Below are 22,632 nucleotides of genomic sequence, written 5' to 3' on the forward strand. Positions count from 1 at the left end.
CCCTCCCCCCCATCAGTCCCCCCGCGCCTACAACCTGAACAACAAATGGTCCAGTGTCCCAGAAAGGAGCAAGTGAGGTTACGGTTTAAAATGCTGAGTGTACTGAGCTCTTAGCGCAAAGCTCATTATACCCCAAAGGGAGGGGCAAACTTATCTTAAAATATTCAACAAAGCAGACCCCGAAGTACTGGGTGGTGGGCGCGGTTATCTGATTAATTGAATTAAGGGACGCGATGTGGTCAGGGGTCTTCAAACTGGAAGGGAGGAAGGAGCTCTGGGGACTTTAATGCACTGGGGCTGGGCCAAGTAAGCCTCAGCAACGTAAAACCCTTTGCAAAGCCTATGGGTGGGGTGGGGTGGGGGTCGGGAGTGAGAAGGCCCCAGAGCCCAGGTACCCCCAACTCCAGAGGCCCCCACACCCGAGGTCCTGGCCTCCACCTTCGTGTGTCTGAGTTTCTTTCTCCACGAGCATTTCTGGATTTTCCCGGGAGGTGTTTTGCACAGGTCGAGGCTCCGCCTGAGCCCCCACGTTTTTGGGAGGGGGAAGAGGCTTTTGGGGTGTCCTCTAAGCCGCCGGTTTGGAGAGAGATGCACCCTCGGGCAGGTTGCAGGGGGCTGTTAGGGTAGCTGAGCAGCTGCTGCTTTGAGGTGGGGGAGGGTAACACACTAGCAGTGGCTTGGGTTCCCCTCCCCCCTGGAAACCGCGGGGGCGGTGGCCCGGATTCCTGTACCCTCTGGGTAGTGGGGGAAAGGCTGGGTTTGGGAATAGGACTGCGTGGGGGTAGGCCCGTGTTCCCTTCATCTCCCAGGGAGGCCACTGGGAAAGGGAGAGGCCCGGGTTCCCCTCACCCACCCTAGGCGTGGGGGCGAGGGCAGAGTTTAGACTCGAGGGCGGTGTAGGGTCGCAGGTTCCCCCATCGTGAGGGAGGGGCCGGATTAGGACGCCCGGCCTCTAGAAGCTGCGTGGGGGCGCGGACTCTCACCCCTTTCAGCGTGGGGGGAGGGGCGGCCCTGGAGGCCCCTCCCCCGGCCGTGGGGGAGGGGCAGGTTTGGGACTGGGCCCCCCCAGGGCTTAGGGGCGGGGCCGAATGGACGCGGGCTCCCCTCCCCCGCCCGTGGGGGAGGGGACGGGCTGGGGGGGGCTGGGGCGCGCTCCCCTCCCCCCCCCCACCCCGGGGCCATGGCCTTGGGGGGAGGGGCCGGCCGGGGCGGCGGAGGCGGCCCCCCTGGCAGTCCTCCCGGCCGGGGTCGGCGCGCTGGCGGCCGTTCCCCCGCCCCGGCGGAGGTCACTGCCCGTGCCGGTCCCTCCCGCCGTCCCGCCCTCTCTCGCCGCCGCCGCCGCCGCTCCCGCCCCAGCCCCCCCCCCACTCTCCGCTCTCGGGAGCGTGGAGCCGCCAGCGCCCCCGCCCCGCCGCCGCCGCCGCAGCGCCCTCGGCCGCCATTCGGCACCCGAAACTTTCCAGCGCCCGCGCCTCTCGGGGACTCGCGGCGGCGGGGCGGGGGCGGCCCGGGGGCGGCGCGAGGCTGCTCCGGGGCGCCGGGCCCTCCTCGGCCGCGGCACGGCCCGGGCTCGGCGACGGCCGGCGGCAGGGAGGCTCGGAGCGCGGCGGCGCCGCCACAAGTTGCGCTGCCGGCGGCGAGGTGAGTGCGCGGGGCTCGGCCGGCCGGGCGCGGGGCAGGGGGCGCAAACTTCTCCGGTGGGGGTGGGGGGGTGCTGGCGGGCGGCTCGGGGCGCCCGCACGCTCCGCCCGCCGCCGGGGCTCTGGAGGGGCAGGTCCCCAACTGTCCCCAGGGCTCGGGCAGGGGTGCGGCGCGCTCCCTGCAGGCTGAACAATACCCCGATGTGGCCGCTCCCCGAAGTGCCGGCGCGTCGGGGGCGGGCGGAGGCTGGCGCGCGGGGGGTGGGGGGGGCTCTGTTTGGGGAGGGGAGGCGGCCGGTAAGTTTGGGGAAGCGCTCGGGCTGTCCCCCGGCGCCCCTTTGTCTGTGTCTTCTGGGGCTGGCGGGGCGAACCTGCGCCGCCGCGGGATCCCCCCGTGGGGGAGGGGCGCCCCATTCATCCCCGGGCGCCGGCCAGCCCGCCCGGGACCGGCTGGAAGCGCGGCGGCGCGCGGTGGAGTGAGTGGCGGGCGAGGCGGCGGCCCGGGCCCGGCGGCCCGCTCAGTTTCCGAGAGGCAGAAACTGTCAAGGAAGTCGGGAGCTCCCCGGCCCGAGCGAGGGGACCTGGCTAGGGGCGACATCGGTGGGTGGAGGGCGGGGGGCGCCCTTGGTCAGGCGGGGTCTGCCGAGTGCGGCCTGGAGAGGGTGCAGACCTGTTGCTCCCGGGCTTGGCGGGGTGGGGGGGGGCGGGAGGGGTAGAGGGTGGGGGGGGGAGGGGTGGCCCCCCTTCGGTGTGTTGAGCTGTGCACTCCAGGGGGACTATCCCTATGGGGGGGCGGTGCTCGGAACGGCGTGGGGGTGTGCCTTCGGGTGTCGGTGACCGTCTGGTATATGACAATTTGGGGTCGCTAGAGTCCCGCCCGCGCTGGGGTAGGGCCTGGACTTCACGTGCGTCGCCTGCGCGCGCGGTCAGGCCTCGGCCCGGACTCGCTGCACGGCCTGGCATTCTCCGAGCCAACTGCCTTGGAAATTCCACAAAGTTAGAGTCGGTGGTGTGTGTGTGTGTGTGTGTGTGTGTGTGTGTGTGTGTGTGTGTGTGTTTCCTCCTCTTAGTCGGTAATGTTGCGGAGCAGAACCCAGAAAGAAACAAAAACTCGCTTGCTGTCGCATCCTCGACTGTTTCTGGTTTGCATTGTCACACGTGGCTTTACCCGACTTCTGGCTGTTTTTCTCCTGAAGTGCCGCCTGAGTCCCTAGTTTAACCTGGAAGGGGAGGGGCGGGACTCTAGCTGGGATGGGGAGAGCCCTCCTCAGGTCCCGAGCGTTGGTTTCCGGGTAGCAAATGGCTCTTGACGATTTTATGAAAAGTTTACAACTAGTCATTCCTGGAAAAGAGATGATGCGGGGGGGGGGGGGGGGGGGCGGGCGCGCGTAGGCAAGAATGTTGAGTTTGGCACAATTAAGACATCGAGATGACACTTTAGTTTTAAAGGATGTTAACGTTTCAAATGTGCTGCAGATCGTCCTGGAAAACCACCCAGCTGGATAACTAATCTAGGGATAAAAGTTGAAGTTCATCATTTGACCCAGTTGTTAAAATGGCCCTTAAGGAGATTCCAGCTCTTAAATGAAATGTGCACCTGTGGGACAAAAATGGGAGATTTTGGGTATTTTGTTTGGTGGCGTGCCCTGTGAGGCCAGTGTCAGTGGATCCTCTGGGATTGGCTTTTCTTTCTGCTTTTATCCACAGCTTGGTCAGTCCAGTAATTATCAACACCCCCATTTAAATTTCCCAAACCTCAGTGCTCCTGAATGCTCGCATGTGTTAGGGGGTTGGGGAAGGATGGTGCGCAGGTGCTGTGGAGGTTAGTGTTGAATCTCATCTCTACCTGTGGGAACTTCGGGCTCCCTCCTCCGTGTGATGTTTGCCTGAATGGACAAACTCCTCTGTCAGGAGTTTGCCTGAATGGGCCGTTAGGAGGGGTTCAGTGGGCTCCAGAGCCTGCAGAGAGGTGGACAGAGCCCTTGGACCAAGCTCTGTCAGGACACCTTGCTTGGCTAGAAACCAGCCTTTGTCCCCATTTGGCTTGAGGTAGCGAAAGGGTCCACCCTCTTAACACTCTGCTGCTGACCTTGAAGGTCTGCAGCTTTTCCGAGTGTCCTTTCTATGTGTGCAGAAATGAGACTTGAAATCCTGGTGCTCATTGAGTGCTGGGAGGGAGAGAAAGAAAGAACGTGTGTGTGTATGTTTTCTGGAAACTATAAAGTTGCCTGTAAATTTTAGTTGTTCCTGTTAGCAAATCGCATAATTGTCTACGCGTTACTTGAAGGCCACGCACTGAGGATTTTATAGGCACTTGATGCCCTGTGTGTGGTACTTCTTGCCATCCTGCTGTAGGGGACACTGAGTTGCTAACATTTAGGGGAGGAGGGATTGTCTGATTCTTGAAGCCCAGCTCTTATGCTTGGAGTTCCTGTTTACCTAGCACGAATTTTCACATTTGGAGACCTAAAGTTCCTTAAAATGACATGCACGCATTCACGAATGAGAACGTACATTGAAATCTGTTCAGAGATACAGGCCCAGGGGCTCCAGTGAGTCAAGAGACATCGACCTCAGCGGAGGGACTGCTTTCTATAGTTTCACTGTCCAGTATAGTAAGCACTAGCCACATGTGAATATTTAGATTCAAATTAATTAAAACTAAATAAAATAATTCTGTTGAGTTCCTGTAGCGATAACTCACATGCTCGGTAGATGCCTGTGGCCAGTGGCCACTATATGAGCCAGCACAGGACATGCGGAAAGTTTTCTTAGAGGGTGCTACTCTATAGTTACTGCAAGGAAATATTAATAAAAGTTGGTGTACTTTTTGTAGGGGGAGGGGAGAAGTTGTTAAAATTTGAAATAATTCACAGATAAACCTTTAAAAAAAAAAATGAAAGACCCATTTCAGCTATGATTTACCCAGGAAAGTGATTTCAGTGAATGGATTGTTATTTGTTTTTGTTTTTGTTTTTTTTAAAGTGGGCTTCATGCCCAATGTGGGGCTTGAATTCACCCCCTGGGATCAAGAGTCGAACGCTCTACCAACTGAGCCAGCCAGGCCCCCCCAGTGAATGGAATCTTGATCTGAAATTGACAGCAATTTTGGATTGAGGTGCTTTGGACCAGTTCTGAATTAGAAAACCGGAACCGCAAGCCCGAGTCTCCCACTGAGTGTTTAACCTTGGGTGAGGCCGGTAGCCTCTCATCTCCGTGCGTCCTTTTTCCCACCTGAAGAAAGGTATAGCCGTTAGCCAGGCCCCAAGATGCCTGCCTACGCGGATGGTGGGGACTGTCCTTGGGGTGGTGGAGCCCAACTTGTCAGCATCGGTGAGGCCCTGTGTGGGTGATTGAGGGTGCGGCCATGTGTGATGTGTTTTAGCCTCTGTTTGCTGTGGATACCACAGGCTTTCAGCCCCCCACCCCCGACCTGATAAGTCTTAGTTTTGAGGTTCAGTCTCTTGAGGTCAAAATCTTCCGTATTAAAAAGGCAGATAAGGAATCCTTCCAACAGAGTGAGATTTCACAATCGTCAAGAGTATTTTTTTTTTTTTTTTTTTTTTTTTAATGGCTGAGTACTAGCTGTTTCCTGTACACCAGGTCCCTGAGTCAGGATGTTATTTTTATTAGTTGCTGTGATCTTTGCACAGCTCTTTGTATTTTTTATAGTAATTGGCTAGAAATTTTATTTGTAAATGAGGGTGGGGGGAAAACCAATTTTGTGTCTGCCAGAGAGACAGGTGACTTCCCAGATCACCTTTCTGCCATTTGTACTCACTTATTTTTGTTTCTTCAGGGCTCTGGCATTACCCGTCAGCTTTTGGCAGAAAGTACTTACGAAATACCTAGGATGTCCCTGATTGTCTTCCAGAGGTGGGAGAAGGGTCTTCGCAGGAGGAGGCCAGGCCCACGGAAGCCTTCTGATTCTCAGTTACCTGGTGGGCCGGTGAGCAGCTCAGCTCTGCTCACCTGGGGCTGCCCCCTGCCTACTTCCCGCTGGGGGGTCCGGATTCCTGGGTTCTGCGCACGAGGCACTGGCAGGCCGATCTGGCCTAGACCGCAGCCCCGATGGCTCTTTGGTGCGACAGGACGCTGTCTCAGCGGTGGTTTCCTAATCCTGGCGTTTGCCCTCTCTTCCCCTCTTAAAAAAAAAAAAACGTGGAACATACAATAAGTTGTTGGCCTTTCACCCCTGAAGACTTTTGTTTATAGGGGTACCTGGGTGGCTCAGTCGGTTGAGAGTCTGACTTCAGCTTAGGTCATCTCGCGGTTCACGAGTTTGAGCCCTGAGTTCGAGCTGTGAGTCGGGCTCTATGCTGACAACTCGGAGCCTGGAGCCTGTTTTGGATTCTGTGTTTCCCTCTCTCCCTGCCCCCCACCCCCGCTCGCGCTCTGTCTTTCAAAAGTAAATGTTAAAAAATAATTTAAAAAAAAAGACTTTTATTTTTTAAAGTTTTTTTTTCTTTCCCCCCTGAGAGGAAGCACTTATTCACAAGTGGAGAGGGGCAGGGAGAGAATGAGACAGAGATAGAGAATAAATCCCAAGCAGGCTCCTCACTGTCAGTCTCCAACTCATGAACGAGGAGATCAGGACCTGAACTGAAGTCTGACTCTCAACTGACTGAGACACCCAGGCGCCCTGCCCCTAAAGACTTTTAAAATATAGTTTCAATTGGGAAGCAAGGCTAAAGTCATTTTGTAAACACTTTTTTTTGTAACTTGGAGATAAACTACCCCCCTCCCCCCAACTATTTTTAGTATTGAAGGAAGTAACTGACCTCTTGAGTGGGAGACTGGATGTGAGTTTCCCCCTCGGGTCTTGCCCTCCTCGGCCTTCCCCCACCCCCCGCATCCTTTCCCTGGGGTTTGACCAAACTACACTGGCCAGATCGGCCAGATGAGACGCAACAAAGCCAAAATAAAAACTGGATGTGGGAAGGGACTGGCGAAGTCAACATGTTTATGTAGGCAAAGAGAGCCTCATCTGAGAAAATGAGTTCAAAACCTCAGAGGAAAAACGCAGCCATCAAGGAATTCGCTTCCCCGGGGTGGCTTTGTGACCAGGTTGCAAGGAACTTGACTAAAGACGGTTGTGTTCACTTGGGGCCCCTGGGTGGCTCAGTCGGTTGAGCATCTGACTTTGGCTCAGGTCGTGATTTTGTGGTTCAGGGGTTCCAGCTCCACATTGGTCTCGCTGTTGTCAGCACAGAACCCACTTCGGATCCTCTGTCCCCCTCTCTGTCTGCCCCTTCCCTGCTCGCACTCTCTCTCACAAAAATAAATAAACATTAAAAGAAATACATGGTTGTGTTCACTTGAGTGGACAGGTTTGTCCCCATATCGCTGCTGTTAAATGCTTATTGAGAATCTGCTGTGAGTGAAGACTGCAGACGTGTCCTGGAACCCAGTAAAAAAAAAGACAAAATTGGGGCAAATTTAAAGTTAATACACTGGCAAAGATGTTTTTTAATTTTGCAGAGGAAGCCGGGTGCCATTTACTTTGCTTATGTTTGTTCTTGGCAGACGGGAGCAGAGGTGGAGATGGGATGATACACAGGTGCAAAAGAAAGGAACGTCTTCTGAGGTGAAGGCAGGGGATACTTTATGGGAACTGGGCTTGGAGCCCTCAGCTCTAGGATCTTGAATGAACTCATGGTTCTCAGGGCATTTCAGCCTCCTACTTTCAAAGGTGTTTGGCAATGTCTAGAAACGTTTTCAGTTGTCACAGCTTGGGGGAAGGGCATGGTGGTGCTCCTGGCATCTGCAGGGGCCGGGGAGGGGGGACGGTCTGTGGATGCTGCCGAATAGCCTACATTGCACAGGACAGTCCCCACCATGAAGAATGATGGGCACCCAAATGCCAGTGGTGCCCAGGTGGGGACACCAACCCTGAATTAAACAGCATACAATCCTGTTGGGGAAAGAGTAGGGGGTGGGGGGGAAGGTGGGTACCAAGAAAAACCTGTGTATCAAGTTCTGTGTTCCCTTTTTTTCTTTGTTTTTAGGTTTTTATTTTGAGAGAGTGCAAGCTGGGGAGGGCAGAGAGAGGGAATCCCAAGCAGGCTCTGCACTGCCAGCACAGAGGCCTGTGTGGGGCTCGGACTCATGAACCCTGTATGAGATCATGATCTGAGCCGAAGTGAAGAGTCGGATGCTTAACCGACTGAGCCACCCAGGCACCCGTCACGTTCTGTGTTCGCAAGGCACACCTGTCCGTTTTGGGAATCTGTTAGGAAGTGAATTACATCCTCTGGCAGATTGAGACAGGAAGTTTGCAGTGCTCACAGGGGAAGAGGAGACAGGCTGAGTGCACTTCGAAGACGGAATGAAAAGACCAAGAGGGCCGTGTGTGTGTGTGTGGTGTCGTGTCGTGTCGTGTCGTGTCGTGTCGTGTCGTTGCCCAAGCTCCGCCTCAACACCAGGAGTTCAGAGACCCCAGATGCAGGTGTTTCTTGAAGGCGTGTTTCTGGACTTTTTCCTCTTGGTTCTATGGATGTCGTGCATTTGCTAGGTCTTACTTTGGGTCAGCTTCTGTGTACTGACGCTACTTATTCTGGAAAAAATGGCACCTGTCTCGTGTTTATGCAGTGACATGGGGGTCACCCTGGAGTTGAAGTTACCCCAGTACTACAGGCTGTGCAGGAGCTCGTGAGCGTGGGGGCGAGTGAGTGAAGTTTCGGCCGCTCTCGGGACTCGGTGCTGCCTCTGTGTTCATCCCTTCTCTGACTCTCGAACTTCACAAACTGGGGCAGCCAGACATGGATCTACATTTTCCAAGGATCCCCTGGAAGAGGTGCCTTGTTAGTGTCTAGAGTCCGGTCCTGCTGTGTGTCTGGTCATCCTGAGCCCGCCAGTGAGCCCAGAGGAGCACCAGGCCTGGCCTGCACGGGTGTCTTCTGGGCCCGTGGGGCAGGTGACGCAGCTGTGGGGGGAACTTCGTCTGTAGACAGCTTGCCTTGCGCTGCCCGCCTCTTTGGGCAGATCAGTTTCTTTCTCTAGCATTAGTTTTCTCATTTAGAGAGAGAGAAAATAGAATCTATTTCTCAGGCTTGTGGCATTAAAAGAGATAGGATTATTATCCTGCCTGGAGCCCCGCCTGCCGATACCTTCCTCCACTCTGAGGTTGGGAATTGGGTGTGCAAATGCATCTTTATTAGTTAGGATGGTCTCCAGCGCTTGCTTCCTTTTCCTTATCTCTTCCTCCCCACCCCCTCCCCACCTTAAGTTGAATTTCACTGCTGCTTATATATACGTCTTTATATATAATTTTTCATATCGTTCTATAAGATTGGTTATTCTCTCTTCCTGTGTACAGTTTTGTGAATTTCGCTACACGCGTAGCTTTGTGTAACCAACACCAAAAGATGGATAACGGTGCAAGTCTATCACCCCAAAGGCACCTATGGTGCTTCCCTCCATAGTCACCCGGCCCCCACCACTAACTGAAGTGCTCACCCAACAGCTCTGCCCACTGGGTCTTGGTAATTGCGTTTCAACTCTGGATCAGATGCCTTATGGAAAACCCTTCCACTCTCCCAGCACCTTCCTTTGTGTTTCTCTCTGATGGCACATGAACTTCACACTTTTGCACACATGGCCCTGTGTGTTTGCCTCAGAACAGCAGGGTTTGCACTGTGGGTATTATCAAAAGCAGGGAGAAGAAACCCTTACTGCTTTTTAATATTTGTAGGAAGCCATGGAGTCAGGATACCAGGTGTCTTGTTGGGGCAGCCAAAGATCTTCTGCTCTTTTCCTGTACTGGTTAGTCCTCGCCGCCAGATGAGTTGAAATGGGATGTTTTCTGATGCACTTTCAGAAAAACGTTTCCTGAATATTTCTGCCTCACCCCCCCCCCCCCCAAACACGCTTAGTATGTGAACTGTGTCAGTGAGTTATAAAGTCCTGTCTTCGGTTTCAAAAAACAAGACCCACGCGTGGAATTGTTGTGTTTTTTGCCAATGGGGGTAGTAATTGGAAAAGAAAACAAGCTAAAAATATAGTTGTATTTGCATCACTTTGTTGTAGAAATAAAATGAATTCCTATGTCTGTGCGTCTCTGTAGTTGTTGACCTGTGCTTTAGGCTGTAATTTCAGTTTTTGTGGTCTAATAGGAGACGGCATGTTTTCTAGAGGAATGGGCTTGGTGTTTGGCTTTGGCCAGATCCTGCCCTGGGTGGTCCGCCTGCTTGCGTGACATTGTTTAAAACCTGTGCGCGTCCTCACCTCTAGAGGTGGAGTCAGAGCGCAAGTGAGCTGATCTGGAGACTTCTATCTTGTGGGGAGATTTTAATTTGGAAAACGGATATTACTCGTGTGTTGGGGCAGCTATCTTTTTAAAACTTAAAAAAAGTGTTTATTTTGAGAGAGAGCGAGAGCACGTGCACACGTGAGCGGGGGAGAGGTAGAGAGAGGGAGAGAGAGAATCCCAAGTAGGCTCCATGGAGCCTGACAGCACGGAGCCTGACTTGGGCTCAAACTCACAAACCATGAGATCATGACCTGAGCCGAAGGCAGACGCCCAACTGACTGAGCCACCCAGGCGCCCCTACCCCATTTTTTTTTAAAAGAATGGTTAAGGATTATATTAAAAAGTATAAGTAAACTGGTGTTTATTTATGTCCCCTGCTTTGACTGTCACTCTATCCACTAGTGAAATAGGCAATTTTGACTTAACGTTGATAACTTAGTTATATATTTTGCTTAACACAGTACACATCAAATCAGAAAATACTTTGGGCTGTTGGGTGACTCTGAATAATTTGTATGCGTTTTGTGGTTTCCCAATCTCAAGAGACATTGTAAAGCACAAACAATGCTTATGGTAAAATTCACAGTGTTTATTCCTTGAAAACTGTCTGCTTTGAATTCTTGTGATTCCCCCTTCCCCCCTCTGGTGGATGCAGCCAGAAGGCTTTGAAGAAAGTGTGTTTTCTTCGTTGCTTCCCTGGAACCTGGAACCCAGAATATGACCCTAGATAGCCATCGTGGAGCACTTTCCCATCAACCCCCACAGGAGTGCAGATGCAGAGGGAGGTGTTGAGGGCTCCCCACCCCCTCTAAGCCTGATTACCTTCCCACTTTCTAAGAAATTGAAAACTTTCCTAAAGTCTACTGAGAACTAGGTAACCAGCATCACCCAAGTTGGAGTGAGTTTAAGGGTTTCTCACAGCGCTACATTTCTTCCTATGATCAAGAGTCTGTGCAAACATCTGGTATGGTTCAGTTCTGGTATTGTTCTGTTCTGCAAACGTTTCCGCTTGTTTGAATATCCCAGTAGGTGGAAATGTGGACAAAAAGAAGCTTACTATATGCGATGCTATTTTATTAAATCACAAATAACAAAAGCTTTAATACTGTAAGACCGTATCAATGGTCATAAGAAGTGGAGAAAAATTCAGCACCCCTGAGCAGTGATCTCTGTTCTGGTGCGTTGCAGGGAGTACTTAGTCTTAACCGGGTCAGCGCTGTTCCTCCAGTTTTCTTGTAATCTTGATATCCATTTGAAGAGGAGAAACGAGACCGTGGACCGGAAGTCTGTCACCGAAGTCATGCCGTGCAGAAGGCTGTTGCATCAGTATGCAAACCTAATTCCCAGCACTGATAAAGTTCCAGGCGGTTGTAAAAAAGTAGGGTTCCAGGTGGTTGCAGAGTGGTACGTTGTATTTGATAAAAGCAGTTGAGTTGAGAATTGATGTCTCTACCATTTGGTTCGTTTGGGGAACGGATTAAACTTGGGTCCCTGCCTTAGGTTCTTTTTCCAGCAGAATCTTATCAGGCACTTGAGACCCACACAGCTTTTTTTTTTTTTTTTTTTTTTTTTTTTTCAACGTTTATTTATTTTTGGGACAGAGAGAGACATAGCATGAACGGGGGAGGGGCAGAGAGAGAGGGAGGCACAGAAGCGGAAACAGGCTCCAGGCTCCGAGCCATCAGCCCAGAGCCTGACGCGGGGCTCGAACTCACGGACCGCGAGATCGTGACCTGGCTGAAGTCGGACGCTTAACCGACTGCGCCACCCAGGCGCCCCAAGACCCACACAGCTTTAATGCCAACTCGTGTTGGTAAAGACTCAAGCATTCACAGTTACCGACTTGACAACAGTGATGGCCAGCTCCTGACAGTCACAGATCAGTCTGGGAGACATGATTTGGTTTAACTTTTAACTTGGTTATGAGAAAATACCCATTCGGTTTGTTTCTAAGACGCAGGGGTGATTCTGTGCCAATTTCAACCATTTCCAGGGATTTGTAGCAAAATGCTTTCGAAAAGCCCTCGCCAAGAGAAACAACATTGGAGGTACACCCAGCTCTGAAGTTGATGAAAATAAGAATTAATGATCTTACGTGTCTAGTGCATGACAGAAATGATTGTAGACCAGATGAGAACAAGGTGAGAGGCCTTTGGAGATTAGAGTTGCCTTATAAATTTCATAGGAGTGTCTGATAAATTTCATGGGCTTCTGAGTACATTTCCTTGAAACCAGTAATCTCCACATTTTGTTGGGGGCAGTGTTAGGTTTTAATTCCCAAAGTGCCCTCCCCAAGTCGACTTCATGTTCTCTGGGCAGGTGCACAGCGAGATTTATTAGGGCGTAGGAAGAAACTGAAAATGTCCACGTTCTCTGTGTCTTGATACTTAGAAGATGTCTCTTTTTGTGGTCTGTGAAAAATGCATGTAATAATTGGCTGAGTGCTGTGTATAGTTAATAAATAAATTTCGTGAGTTGGGGGCACACGTTAGAAACTTTTTCGCTGATTAGGATGTGCAATGAAAGAACATTTAGACATTGCCGAATGGGTCCCCGGACACAGATGTATTCCCTCCTCTGGCTTTAGCTGCCAGAGTGTGTGTGTATATGTGCATGCTTGGATCTATCGGATTTTGTGTGTTTTAAAAGCTGAAAAAATATTCATGCTTTAGAACCAGATGACAGAATCTCCGCTGCAGGTGCGTGCTGTGCTTTTTACGCATTTCATGACTCTGCAGTGTTTTCATAATCACTTAATTCTGTTTATAAATCAGCTGCACTCATTGATGGTTGCCCTCAGGGCTCCTGAGAAACAGGCTTGTTGAAGAGATTCAGACCTTAGAAGACAACCAACGTGAGATGGTGCAGGAACAGGATTGTGATGAAAGTCCTTAGGTACCTTCAGTCTGCCTGTTTCCTTGTTGGGTCTTTTTCCAGAGACAAGTTTCATTGATCACGGTTGTTATTTAACACATTTTCAGAAATATTTCATGACAGAGGTTGTTTTTTTTGTTTGTTTGTTTGTTTGTTTTTTAAAGACAAAACTCCCTTTAGTTGATGCTGTACTGCTGGTGTTACAGAGAGTAAAGGTAAAAATTCACGGGGCCCTTGGATGGCTCAGTCGGTTGAGCGTCCAGCTCTTGATTTCCGATCAGGTCACGATGTCATGTTTGTGGCATAAAGCTCCATGTCTGGCTCTGTGCTGACAGTGCAGAGTCTGCTTGAGATTCTCTCTCCCTCCCTCTCCCGCTCTCTGCCCCTCCTCCACTTGAGCAAATGCACACTCTCTCAAAATAAATAAATAAACATTAAAAAAATTAAGTTCACGATTCAGACCACACTGTGAGCTCTGGAGGTGAGAACCGAGACTCGCCTCCTCACCCTTGAAGTCTTTTGTCTGAGCTCATTTGCTGTGGAGGCTGAAGGTTTGGTTTTCATGAGACTAAATGTCAACCCGCAGGTCGTTGCAGGGTTTCCACATCAGCCTTTTTGTTTAACTTGAAATGGTTGATAGGTTATCCTTGGTTTTTCCGTGTAATTTTTGGTGTTCGCATCAATTTTTCCCTTTGTGAATACTGAATTTGCAGTATAAGCCTGTACGTAAAACGAAACTGGGAGACTTGCGAGTGAATTCAAAAGCCTACAGGTGAATGCTTCTTGTTCATTTCTACGTGCCACGTGACAGATATGCCACGTGTCATTAACGGATCTGCATAGACGTTCATTTGTCGTTTGGTAAACTGAAATACTTATCTCCTTAAAAAAAATTGCTTCTCTTTATGGCAATAGAAGGCACCTACTGTAAAGAGGAGAAACAAGAAATAGAATTTTTTTTACTGTCGTGTTCTTCTAAACCTTTGTCTCTCTTCTCCGGAGATCGATACGTGCAAATGCCAATAGTAGATTAGTTACAATTAGTGTCTCTGGGAATGTGCTTTATCTTTTACCTGCCCCTGCACCTTGCTCTTTGGAGAGGAAAGAGAAGTTGAAGTATTTTGCTCTCAGCCAGACTCCTTGAGCTGTGTCCACGTCTTTCCACGTCTTGACTTTGTGTTGTAAGTAGGTCAACCAGACACCAGTGAATCACTTCAGCTCTGATCCCGAGTCCTCTTCTTTGTTTTTGGGTGACACACTAGTAATTATTCATTTGATGATTTGCCTGCCAAATTGCCCTGAAGAATATTTCCGAGCCGTGTCTCAGAAGATGGCTGTAAAGGGAGACTGTTTTTAGAGGCATGCACACAAGTTGCTTCTGTTCCCTAAACCTGTAGCTCAGACACTAGTGAGGTGCGGAAATCTGCGTATGGTTTTTGAGAACGTGAGGCCTAGGTGTGTGAAGCAGGGGTGCAGGGAGACAGATAGTAAGGGCAAATGATAAAAGCCACCAGAACATTAAATGTATGAGCACACCAACCTTTGGAAGAGACTATAAAAACAAATTAGTTCATAGTTTGGTCGGAGTACCGTTTACGTAATTTATATCAGGGAAGGCAGTTACTTTTCCTTGGGAAGATTGGGTTATTAAAATTAGCTGTCTTCATTTTTCCACCGAAATAAAAAAACAACAACAATTGTCGTTCAAATAATTGTGTGTGAAGCTTTATAATTGGAAGTTTGATGTTAGCAAAATTATATAACCTTGGTTAATTACATTCGTATACTAAAACTAAATATAGAGTAAGATTAGCTCATGGAAATACTTCATTTTTATCTCCGTCAGTACAGTACACATGTATTCAGTAGTTGCTTGTTTCATTTTGTATTTTTGTTCTTTTATTATCCCGGACATATTTTCAAAGTGAACTTGAAATGAGACTGTATGTTTTTATTTTCCAGTCACGTTTAAATATAAAATGGCACACAGAATGAGGTTTCCTTTGTGAATTTTGATTTTCTTAGTGGTTTCTGTGTTCTGTGGCTGCAAGGGATAAGCTAGGGGTCTCGTTATTTTGCAGGACATTTGTCCTAAGGGAAGTTTGGGTGCCACTGAGTAACACTAAACATTCAACCTCCTCTATTTCCCCTTGTGTTTGCTTTTCCGTTGGATGTTCTCTATTTGGACAACAAGAAATTATTAAAAAAATTTTTTTTTGATGTTTATTTTTTGAGAGAGAGAGCGCGAGCAGGGGAGGGGCAGAGAGAGACGGAGACATAGAATCCGAGGCAGGCTCCAGGCTCTGAGCTGTCAGCACAGAGCCTGACACAGGGCTCGAACCCATGGACCATGAGATCACGACCTGAGCTCAAGTCGGATGCTTAACTGACTGAGCCACCCAGGTGCCCCACGGACAAGAACATTTTTTGGTGTGCGTTTCTGATGGCCCAGATGTTCGGCCGAGTGGAATTTCTCTGTCCACAGCACTGGGTTGGGCAGCTGGTAGTGTTGGGCCATATTTAGTCCTGAGAATTGATTCGGACGCATTGTAGATTCAGGTTGGGCTGTCCTTCCCTCCCCGCAATCTGTTCGGAAGTTACGGTGTTCTGTTTGGGTTTGCCGTAGATGTTTGCTGTGCCTTTGGATTGCTTACTGTGGACACCCGCTTGCGGTGGTGTTTAATGTAGAACTTTAAATGTGACTAACATCTAGTTGATTTTCTGAAACCACGATATTGAGGTATAAATTACATACCATAAAAATCACCCATTTTAAGCGTACGACTCAATGATTTTTAGTAAATTTATGGAGTTGTGTAGCCATCGTCATAATCGATTTTCATTCCTCAATACGGTCATTCGTGTCCATTTGCCATCAATCGCAGCTCCTACCTCCCAGCCACGGGCAGCCATTAATCTCCTTTCTGTCTTTGCAGATTTCCCTTTCCTCAGAACAAGTACTCGTGTGCTTGGTTGAGCTTGCCAGGTGGTAGGTGGTGAGGCTGGACTTAGTGAACCTTACCCGCCCTTCCACAGGAGAGGGAGAAGGCAGCGATTATAGGCTTCGTGCCTCAGTTCCCCCTTCTGAAAAATCAGGGTAGTCATGGAGTTTTGGCAGGCTCTCAGTGTAGAACATGTGGGAAGTAATTAGCTCAGGATCTGGAGGAGCTCATCGCATAGAGTTGCGTTTGGCCTCGGGGGACAGGTAGGAACTGAGAAAGGAGTTCCCTCGACAGTGAAGGACTCAGTTCCCGGACTCGGCCGACGAGTGAACCCATGACACGACCCAGGACATGTGCCCATTTCCCCTCCATTCATCTTGCTTCTTGATTCTTTCATGGTGTTGACTGTTGATTAGGCTTGGAGGGAAGTTTGAGCTGGGCCTGGGATGGACCTCAGCTCACTGTCCCTCCGCCGGGGCAGTTTTCCTTCCAGGGAACTCCGGACGATGTCTGGAGACATTTCTGGTTGTTACAAATGGGGACGAGGTCCCCAGGCATCTCGTGGGCTGAGACCAGAGATGCTCTCAAACACCCTCCAGTGCCAGAGGGCGGGCCCCCTGTGCCAGCAAACACTTCCCCAGCCTGAGAGGTCAGGAGTGTGGAGGCCAAGACCTCTGCCGTGGTAGCTTTGAATCGGGGGGTAGTTTTTTTTTTTTTTTAATGTTTTAATGTTTACTGACTTATTTATTTATTTATTTATTTATTTAATTTTAATTTTTCTTTTTTAACATTTATTTATTTTTGAGATAGAGAGAGAGCGCATGAACAGGGGAGAGTCAGAGAAAGAGGGAGACACAGAATCTGAAACAGGCTCCAGGTCCTGAGCTGTCAACACAGAGCCTGACGCGGGGCTCGAACCCACAGACCGCGAGATCATGACCTGAGCCGAAGTCGGACACTCAACCGACTGAGCCAACCAGGCGCCCCATGACTTATTTATTTTTGAGAGAGTGAGAGAAGGGCTGTGACCGAGAGTGAGAGAGAGAATCCCAAGGAAGCTCTGTGCCGCCTGCGCGGAGCCCAACGTGGGACTCCATCCTGCAAACTGAGATCATGACCTGAGCCGAAACCAGGAGTCGGACGCTCAACTGACTGAGCCACCCAGGAGCCCCTGAATCCGGGGGTAGTTTTAAACGAGGTACTTAGATCTTCACTAAAGACTTTGTGGGGCTCTTGGGTGGCTCACTCGGTTAAGCGTCCGACTTCGGCTCAGGTCATAATCTCACTGCTCGTGAGTTCAAGCCCTGCGTCGGTCTCCGTGCTGACAGCCTGGGGCCTCCTTCGGATTCTGTGCCTCCCTCTCTCTCTCTGCCCATGCTCCACTCATGCTCTCTGTCTGTCTGTCCCCCTCTCTCTCAAAAATAAATAAACGTTAAAAAAAATTAAAAAGACTGTGACAGTGAAGGAGTGAAAATACCATCGAGTTTATGAAAGAGGTACAGGCATCTTTCATTCTTTGGACATTCCAGGGAAGTAGGGATTTTTTTGTAAGTTTTTAAAAAAATTTTAATTATTTTGAGAGAGAGAGAGAGAGAGAGAGAGAGAGAGAGAGAGAGAGAGAAAGAGAAAGACAGTGCAAGTGGGGGAGGGGCAGACGGAGAGCCTGACGCGGGGCTCGAACCCACGAACTTCAGGACCATGACCTGAGCCAAAGTCGAGAGTTTTACGCTCAACCGACTGATCCACCCAGGCGTCCTGGAAATGGAGATTTTTTAAAAGCAAAGAACAAACAAGATTTTTGGAGTTAACTTTACAGGGGAAAAATTTCAATCCCTTTAGAAGTATTCATTTACAAATAATGAAATTGCAACATTGACAGACAGCTGGGGCCACCCCTTGACTTTGATCTGGGAATCACATTTCTTCTTTATCTGTTTCCCTAAGAACTGAGAAGAGCGGGAGAAAGAGCCTGATCCTGCATAACGACTCTGAGAATTCTGTCTGTACCTGGAAAAGGGCTGCTCTCAGCAGGCACCTTGTCATGGGACGTGTTTCTGGACTGGCTAGGGGGGTGACTTCTGCACCCCTAACACTTTGGGGCCTCTGCTGTGGGCCGCGTGCTTTCTGCTGGTTTCTCTAGGATTTTCCGTGGTTCCCCTGAAATGTCCACCGTGATGACCACCGGCCCTCCACCAGCATTCTCCACTTTACTGTCTGTGTTTAGTTTCCTTGGGCTCATCTGCCTTGGAGTCCCCTGCCCAGGACCCACCCTGTGCACCTGCCTCCTGTTCCCTGTGTTGTACTTTGCTGCCAGACCTTCCCCTTTCCTGCAGCTCTGGTTTCTACCCCTGGCGGGGGGGGGGGGGGGGGGGGGCAGTGCTCTTCCTCCCACCTGCCCCCAACCTGCCTTCCTTAGCCCTTCCAAAGTGCAAGATCTCCTCCTAACATCCCTTTTCTGATTCTTTTGTTTGTTTCGTTTGCCCGTTCTAAGCTCAGGCTTTTTCCCAAGATAATACATGATGTGCTAATTTCCATGAATGCAAGCAGTGTGGAGTTCTATCGTCCTCCTCCTCTTCTTCCAGAATAATCAATATTAACAGTCTATCGAGTGCGACAGAATAGATCTGCCTCTAGTGTGTTCAGCTGTCCACGTGCAAATATGTAGTCTTGTGCTTTTATCTAAGTGGAATCATATTATACTTGGTTCCCATCTGTTTTCTTTGTTTTTACAACTGTATTAAAGTATAATTGAAGTAGAGGAAACTAGGCATATATAAATTATGTCTTTAATCAGTTTTCTCATTATCTTGATTGTGGTGGTTTCACAAACATCTACGTGTAATGTAGCTACGTTATCCATTTGCCTGTTTATATGTATCAATATAATATTTCCATTGCTTTCAAATTTCCTTGTGCCTTTCTGTGATCTCCTCCTCCCTCCACTCCTGCCTTCAGGATGAACATTGATTGGCTTTCTATTACTGGATTGGTTAGTTTGCATTTTCTACAATTTTATATCCATGAAATTAGACCATATGCACTCATTGTTTTGCTTGGCCTTTTTCACTCAGCGTAATGATTTGGGGATTCATCCATATCGTGGCTTGTGTCATGAATTCATTCCTTTTTTTTTTTTTTTACTTATTTTGAGAGAGAGAGAGAACATGCGAACATGCCCCAGGGGAGGGGCAGAGAGAGAGGGAGAGAGAGTGAATCCCAACCGTGAGATCATGACTTGAGCTGAAATCGAGTTGGACACTTAACCAGCTGAGCCACCCAGGCGCCCCGTGAATTCATTCCTTTTTATAGCCGGGTAGGCTTGTTTGGGATATGGATACACCAGTTGGGTTATCCATTCACCAGTTGTTGGACATTGGGGTTGGTTCCATTTTTTTTTTTTGGCTGTGAAGAATAATGCTTCTATAAATACTTTTGTGGTCATACTAGGGGTTCTTCAGCTTCACCCTTTGCCAGAACCCCCCTGGAGAGCTTGTTGAAACACAGACTGCCGGGCCCCATCCCCAGAATTCTGATTTGGTCAATCTGGGCTGGGGCCCGCGACTGGGCATTTCTAACAAGTTCCCAGCCACCCGTCTTAGACTGCACACACTCCGAGAGCCACGGCCTTACAGGTGGGTCTTCATAACCCATGGCTGTTACTGCTTTATTTCTTGTTCCAGATATTTCTCTCTCCACGGTTCCTTGTCTTGCAGTGTTGTGGTTTTAATCATCAGGCTTCCCATTTTTGTGTGGTTGTTGGTATCACTGTTTTCCTTTGGGCTTTACTTCCTTATGTCCAAAGGACTAAAAGGAAGAAAAACTCCGGGTTGCTGGGTTGGGCTGCTGATGTTCCCCAGAAGCCAGCCACGATACCCCCGTCCACAGGGGGCTGGCCCAACTGGACCCTTTGGGGACCTGAGCGATGCCTTCTTACCTTCTGAGCAGCTGGCCCAGCACTGTGGTCAGCACCCAGCCACATGGGGTGGCTTGGACCCAGGCCTTGTGCCCGGAGGCCCCTGGTGCTGCTGCGTCCTCCCTGCAGCCTCAGGGTGACTTGTAGCCACTCACCTGTCTTTTCTCTCACAGGGAAACAGTCTATCCGTTTTGCATCTTGCGCCCTCTCACTTAACACAACCAGCCCCAAGCCAATACCCCTATCTTATTTTCACTCTGTATTTTATTTTTAATTTCCTTTTCGAGAGTCTAATCTGAATTCACTAATTCGGAGCCCCTAGATGTTATCAGTAGGTGTTTACTCTCATAGCCAGTGCATGTGTTCTATTTAAAAAAAAAAAAAAAAAAAATTTTTTTTTGGCGTGGGAGGAAGATAACTTCTTTTATTTTAGAGAGCAGTTTTTAAATTATTGCAGACTATTCTTTTTTTTTGTAAAAGTGTCTTTGTGCACTTGGACACGAACCTCATGTCTTCTGTCTTTTTGCCCCTGAATCTGTGGTCCGTTCCGTATTGCCTCCAGTCACACCTTCCCTTCTTCGGGCTGCTGACCTCAGCTCATTGTCTGAGAATCTTGACTCAAGAGATGCTGTGGAGTGGATTGTTGTGCAGGATTCCAGACTGGTTAAGTAGGCTCATCTCATTGGGATGGTTACAGTTTTAAAAATTTGCAGTGACTCGTAATCATGATCTAATGTCTTAGTTTCTTCTTCTTCTTTTTTTAACGTGACAGCTTTACTGAGATGAAATTCTCATTCCATGCAACTCTCCCGTTTAAAGTGTGTAATTCAGGGCTTTCCTGGGATATGCAGAGCTGTACAGCCACCACTGTTGTCTAATTCTGTAACATTTTCATCACCCCAGAAAGCAACTCCATACCGGGTAAGCCATCACACCCCATGTCTCCCCACCCCAGCCCCTGGCAACCACTCACTCACTGTCTCTGTCTCTGGATTTACGTGTCCTGGACCTTTCCTACAAATGGAGTCGTGCCACATGTGGTCTTTTGTGTCTGGCTTCTTTCACTTAGTATTTTCAGGGTCCCTCCATGCTAGGGCTTGTGTTGTTGCAGTTTCTTGGTACCCGTTTTGTGGAAACTCTGGGTAGTCCAGGAAGCCTGGGAGTGAGGGGTGGGAATCCAGCTGGAAGAATGTTAGGGGATGAGAGAACCAGAGAGGCTCCCCCTCTCTTTGATTGCGTTTAAAGTGGAAAATGGCTCACAAAGGGAACGTTGTTTGTTTCGTTTTGGCTTCCAGCCTGGCATAAACTGTAACCTTCTTCCTTCCCTTTCTCTGCCCTTCTTCCATCTTTTCCCTGGAAGATCAGCATAGACAACAGTTTCGGTCAAGGAGAGCTGCACCTGCTGACCCCTCTCTTCCGCTGAGGTTTTGGGGTGGGGTTTTAGCAAGTCCTTTCTTGGGATGAGGCATAGGAAGCTTGAGTTTTCCAAGGGTGTGGTGTGAAGTTCCTTCCAGCTCTGAGGTCATGGCATTCCATCCAGCTAGACTTGGGCTTCTTTCTAGGGCCTCCCCGAAGCCACAGCCCCGACTTACGCCATAGCAGAGTCATAGAATTGTGTACTTTCCTGAATTTACAAACCCTTTGTCGGTGTCGGACTGCAATTACCATTCTGGGGTTGAGTGGAAGCGTACGGAGGCTGATTTTTCTCAGCCCGTCCACGGGCCGAAGCTCTCTGGCTTGTCCACGCCTACAGCAGATTGCTTCTTGCTAAGGTCATGCGTGTTCTGTTGGTTTATCTCCTTTTAACACACTGTATTGGTTTGTTATCGCTGCGGTGACAGATAGCCCCGGCATATTGGCTCGAATGACACAAATTTATCATGCCACGTAGAGGTGAGAAGTCTAGAGGTGGCTCTCCCTGTGCTAAAATCAAGATGTCACCAGGACTGCATTCTTTTCCAGAGGTCCTTAGGGGAATCTGTTTTCCTGTCTTTCCCGCTTCTGGAGGCCCTGCTGCATTCCCTGGCTTGTGGTTCCCTCCCTCCATCTTCAAAGCCACCGAGCAGTGTAGCGGCTGTCGGACCGTTCTTCTGTGATTCCATCCCCTGTGACCACAGCGTGGAAAGATTCTCCATATGTGATGACATTGGGCCCACCTGGATAATCCGGGGTCATGTCCCTGTCTCAAGATCCTTCACTGTGCCACACCTGCAAGTCTCTTCCATGAAAAATGTTTCCCGGGCCCCAGGGTTAGGGCATGGGAGTCCTGGGGGCCATTATTCTCCCCACCACATTGACATCCTTTGTTTCTGTCTCTTAAGTTTTTCCTTTGAAGCCTGCAAGGTTCATACTTTTATTTAATGTTTGCTGTTTGTTGAATAAAGTAGATATCAGGGTCATGGGGGAAAAAAAAAAAGGAAATGAGGGAGTCCTGGAACCTGGCTTGTATGCCCACCTTTTGCTGATGATCATAGCCCACTCACTGAGTCTTGATTTACATCTAAGCACAACCAGGAGCTGTTTTCCATCTTGGACAGAACCTGGATTGCTGGTGCAGCTTGGGGACACACTGTTGTCCTCTCTTCTTCCCAAGAACCCCACACTTGCTGGGTGGCCCTTCCACACTCCATTTGGGGGTCACGCGGGGGGTCTCGGCAGGACCAGTTCCTGGACTTAGGGTCTCAGAGTCTGAGTCAGCTGTCGGAACCCAACAGGACCACCGTGACATGAGCAGAGCCAGTAGGCGAGGCCCAGCCCCCAGGATTTCTAAGATACTATGTGTGCCTTTATAGGATCTTCTGAATCCATGTTCTCTGGGCTTCTGGCTCCACAAAAATGGTGGAGGAAGATGGAGGGTAGGGATAGAAGAGAGTCACTGGAGGGTTTTTGCTCAGAAATAGTTTGGGAGGTATTTGTATCAGTCAGCTTTCTGCTGTGCTGATACTGCATAACAAGCCACCCCCAAAATCAGAGGCTTACAGAAACGAGCATTTCTTTCTTTTTTTTTTTTTT

At 49.5% G+C, this 22,632-nt stretch overlaps 1 protein-coding gene across 5 annotated transcripts in view; it reads left to right on the forward strand.

Annotated features, from left to right (window-relative positions):
* Window positions 1–1,374: 1,374 nt before the first annotated feature.
* Window positions 1,375–22,632, forward strand: part of TBL1X (transducin beta like 1 X-linked) — a 230,332-nt gene continuing 209,074 nt past the window's right edge. For 4 of the 5 annotated variants that reach the window (XM_058713560.1, XM_058713563.1, XM_058713561.1 and 1 more), the window contains exon 1: window positions 1,376–1,641. The gene's annotated coding sequence lies outside the window, so the exon portion shown is untranslated. Of the gene's footprint in view, window positions 1,642–22,632 lie in introns of all 5 variants that reach the window. The other variant, XM_058713565.1, reaches the window with a different exon arrangement.

This window comes from Neofelis nebulosa, chromosome X (genome assembly GCF_028018385.1).
Source record: "Neofelis nebulosa isolate mNeoNeb1 chromosome X, mNeoNeb1.pri, whole genome shotgun sequence".
NCBI classification, from domain to species: Eukaryota; Metazoa; Chordata; class Mammalia; order Carnivora; family Felidae; genus Neofelis; species Neofelis nebulosa.